This window comes from Anolis carolinensis, chromosome 3, assembly GCF_035594765.1.
Source record: "Anolis carolinensis isolate JA03-04 chromosome 3, rAnoCar3.1.pri, whole genome shotgun sequence".
Taxonomy (NCBI): Eukaryota; Metazoa; Chordata; class Lepidosauria; order Squamata; family Dactyloidae; genus Anolis; species Anolis carolinensis.
In genome coordinates, this window is record NC_085843.1 from 157599452 (window position 1) to 157604609 (window position 5158).

Below are 5158 nucleotides of genomic sequence, written 5' to 3' on the forward strand. Positions count from 1 at the left end.
CATGTCAATTTCTAAGCCAAAGAGCTGCCGTTGTCAGTAGACACCTCCAAAGCAGTACCTATTGATCTACTCATATTTGCATGTTTTCAAACTGCTAGGTTGGCAGAAGCTGGGGCTAACAACAGGAGCTCACCCCTTTCCTGTGGATTCAAACTGCTGACCTTCCAGTCAGCAAGTTCTGTAGCTTAGTGGTTTAACCCGCTGTGTGGTTTAAGATTGTCTGTGATACTTCACTACAATTTGTGGGGGGTGAATTACAAATGCAAGGAAAGGGGTTATGTAGGAAGAAGGAAAAGAACTTTTGCTCAGCAATTTAATCATAAATATTACACTATATAGACCAGTGGACCAGGGACCACTCTTCAACGTTAGTACCAAAAGGGTTACCAATCGGTTTTTGGTCAACTTTAGATTTGGTTTGGTTATTTGGAGTGCTAATTCAGAAAATTGCATTGGATAGACGACATCAACTCTAGTTTCTGATACAGAACACATGCCATCAAGTAATTGTCATCTGCTCGCTCACAGAAAACCATATTTAATAATCTAGAGCTGATGTGGTCTATCCAATGCAATTTTCTGAATCAGCACCCCAAATAACCCCAGGAATAGGCCTAAAAATGAAGAAACCAAGGCGCCACCCCATTTCCAGGCACCACATGGAACAGCTCCGCTCAAGGGGAGGGAGGAGGAGGAGAAGCAGCAGTCAGGAGGCTTATTGTTGTGCCTTTTGTGGGTAGTCAGCCTCGTCCCACCCAACATCCCTGTTGCTTTGGCACTATAGGAAGGTTTCATGAGACCAGTCACTCTGATTCCAATGGTGCAGTAACAGTGAGGCTACAAACCATATTTTAGTTCTTAAGGACCACAGATTGGGAATCACTGATATAGAGCTTCAATATATATATTAGTTCACAGTCATTCATCAAATAAGTTTGACTTTGGAAGCATAAGATGGCATGATAATTTTTTTGAATGTATACTACTCTTCTTATCTTCCACTCACTAGAAATATTTTAGAAAATATTAGTTCAACCCTCCTTATCCATGAAGTTGATATCCATGGTTTCACTTACCATTCTTCAACCCCCCCCCCAAAAAAAAACTTCTCTAGGTCCTACAGTGCTATTCTATGGTGTGTTTCACTATTAATGTGGTTCACTATTATCCACAATTTCAGGTATTCATGGTAGGTGTGTGCACTGTATCTGTAGTTAAAATAAGAAACATATCACAGGAGATATGTTTCCTAAAGTACTAATGAGTTATTATGCCGAGCTATCATCTGGGTCTCAAGGGTAGCATTCTCCTTTGAGTCATTGCATAGAGGTCATACTCCATATGAATATTGAATTGTGGAAATAATACAGTGGTTGCTTTGTTTTGCAACTTTACCTTGAATGAAATGGATGTCATTTCTGGCTCCTTCTGATTTTTCTGTCATGCTGTTATTAAAGAGATTAGTCAAAGTATGGAAGTTACTGTTTGCAGGTAAGTATTTGCTTATAAGTAACTCATTTCTTTTAGAACCAAGGCATAACTTTATGAGAAATAGCTTCACTTCTCTGCAGGGTAATAATTTTGGTTACTTATATAGCACAGGTATATGTGGATTTACTAAAGAGGATCAGAGAAATATATCACAGTTCAGTTTCTGGTTCATGCTTTGGCTTGTGTGTAATGTTGGGGGTGTTGAAACAATCACAAGGGGTGTGTGTACAGTATTAGACATGTGCGCAGAATACATTTCTACTGTTTCCACCATTTATTTTGTGCCTTTCGTTTCTTTGGGAACACGAAACGAGAAGCCCCCTCCAGCATGCAAACCTGCTCGACACGAAAGCAAGCTTTTGTTTGCAGCCGAACTTGCCTCCTTGGAAACAGAATACGTGTTTGGGAGGGTGCAGGTGTGCCCAGAGCTAGCCTGCAGCCAAGCTCCAGGCCTGTCTGTGCCCTGTCACACATGCACGCTCGGAGAGTGTGTGTGTGGCGGGACGTGCAGGCAGACCCGGAGTGCGCCTGCAGCTGAGCACCTCTTACTCTCGAGTAAGAGGCACTTGTTTGCAGAAACTGGCAGGTGCGCACACTTTCTGGGCCTGCTGCCACGCCACACACTCTCTTTCCAAGGAGATTGTATGTATGGTGTGCCATGGCGTGGCAGCAGGGCCGGAAAGCACGCGAACCTGCCAGTGCCTGCAGCCGAGTGCTTCTTACCCGAGAGTAGAAACAGCTGGTGCCAGGTACGAAGAATGGAAGCCTCCTTAAATCATGTGGGAAAGGGGAGCCAGTGAGTGGGAAGCCACCCCCCATAATGATCTGATTTTTGGGATCCCAAACCGAAACAAATATCTACCCTCCCAATTTCAAGAGCCTCCCAAAAAATGGATCGGGGCCTCAAACGAAAGCTGGGACATGAAACAGGGCAAGGTTTCCCCTGAAAGCACAAGACTAGTGTGTACGTGGCAGGGATAGAGAGACATATTTTCTATCATAGCTCTGTGAGCTCATTCCATCACTCTGAGTTGCTTTTTAAAACCCAACAGCAATAAGACCTGTTTGGTAGTGGATACTCAAGGTCACCGCTGCTATAAAAACATTAAACCTTAAAACAAGATCTGAACAATGAGATAATTTGCTTATTCTAGGAATTCTAAGAAGCCATAACTTCCCATCCGAAGCCGTGTCCCACATTTTCTTCCAAAAAAGCAGAGACTCGTATATAGGATCATAGATACTAAAAAAATGAAGAATGTCAAACAGTGTTACAAAAATAACCTATGACAACCAGAGAGGGAAGTCTATGACTTTATGTCTTTCTGGTCAATTCCATTGCTCTTCGATGCATCAGATCACAGAACTGCACCATCTAAAATGTTAAAAAGATCAAAATCAAATATTTACACTATGGCTGTAAATTTTTAAAGAAAATCGGGGCAGTCTCTGGACCAATTCAGCTTCCCTGTCCTTGGAAGTTGATACCCCATAAACCTTCAGTTTTTAAAAAATCTGTTATATAAACAAAATTGTACCTTTTAAAACTTCTGGAGAGAGATAACAGGGGTTTTTACCCATGGAGAATTGAAAGCTATATCACAGAGCCATCAGTGGCACTGGTGTGTACACTTATCCTATGATCATCTAGCTTCATGGATTGAAAGTCTTTTGTTGTGCTTCAGAGACCTGCAAACTGTGTTTGATCATGGATGATAGCAGGGTGAAAGAATGACTGTGTATAAACCCCTGACAATTATGGCAACATCACACTATTTTCAGTTATGTTAAGATCAGTTGCCTAAATCACACAGGAATGCTTTTGGGATAATGTTCTGCACTAATGTTACAAACATGTTTTTAAAAGCATTAGCTGAAGGAACACCATATAGGAAAGGTGTATGTGTGTGAAAGAGAGATGGCAGCAGAAAGGAAGGTATACCACTAGATTCATAAGAGGGATTCTGTGATGTGCTGTTCACAGATTTTTACAATCCATTTCACAGATAAAACCCTAGATAGCAAAATCAGAATGTGATCAAGATAGCAAAAGGTGTTAATGAGGAAGAACACACAAAGGTAGAAAGAGGATGAAGCCATTTGCTTTTGCCTGAATCTACAGGAAAAAGCAAGATCCTGCTCTCGCATCTCTGGCCAAAAGTTATCTGAGGGCAAATTGCTCTTGTAATTTAAACTCAGTTTGCATCAGTCAAAGTAAGCTGGGGAAAAGGGGGGAGTGGTAAGAAGCGAGAGAGAAAGTGAGACATTTCAAAAACATTTCCCAGTAGACTCAAATCAAGGAAAAGCTACATGAGAACCACCACTACTCTTAATGTTCTCTAACAACAGGAAGATTATCCCTTTGGGCAGCTAAACCAGGACTGGATGGCCCCCCCATGAGGGTCTTACTCCAGGAGCAAACCAAGAATGGGCAACTTGGAAGTCCCTGAACAGACTCAGAAGTGGAGTGGGCAGATCAAAAGACAACCTGGCAAAATGGTACTATTAAAAAAATCCTCCATCTGTGTGACTGTGGAGCAGAACATACAACTCTGTATCTGTATGCTTATTCGCAATGTTCTGCCTCATGTACAGAGGTAAGAATTGTTTGAGGCTACAGACAATGAGGTCACTGTTGCCCGTTTTTGATCAAAAGGTATTTAGCCACTTTTATTTTTATCAGTTTTATACTAATTTATGCAATGCTTTTGAAATAAAATAAATAAAATAAATTTCAAAAACAGCTGAAAAAAGTGTGACAATGGAGGATTTCTCATAATAGTCCTTGCCAAACGAGGGATCTCATCACATGGTGCAATTGAAAAATCCTAGGATGCTTCTGCCCTATGGCACCCATCAAATGATGTACGGTGACTTCTGGTGGGGCTTTGTGTGCAAACTGACATGGGAGCATGATGGGACACTGCTGCCACCAACACAAGGGCCACCCCATGTTTCATAAGGAACAATGGGGCTTTGGTGCAGTGGCAACACTTCCCCATGTGGGATGGGGAAGCGTCAGCTGTCAGCCAAGGGGCCGGGATTGCCTTGCTGCCGCTCTGCTGCTGCCATGATTTGGCGCAGAGGCTAGAAAATCATGGTGCTGGACCACATTCATAATGCTGAATTTTCCAGTGGTGTAATGACTTTTATTGAACTAGAAATCATTGCAAAGTTTGCAAAAGCTATAAACTCCTAGTACTTTCCTTGGTTCCTTTGAGAGCTGTTGCTCCTCAGATCCTTTCCCAAGCTTTGGATCTTAAAATATGGAGAATGATGATTACGGAATCCTTATCAAAGACTTCCCTCCACACCTTGTGGTAGTAAAATTACAATTGATAGTTTCACACGGAATACACTGGTACCAAAAAAAAAAAAAGGCTAAGATAAAAGTGAAAATATTCAGGATGAAAAATTTCTGGCTACAATGTCAAATGAGTCCCAAATCAGAAATACCAACTGAGTGTAATGTTATTACACTCTCTGAATGGATGTGTTGGATTGCTTCGCTTGCCTCTGCTGACTGAACCACTGTGGGAGCAAACAACTCAGTACCATTACTCTGTGTACCATGATAACAGCACCAGAGGTATTGTTACAAGTTCCTTGGGTATTGCTCATTCAGCACAGTTTGTTTCAACTGAACATTGACTAACTTGGTGCAAAG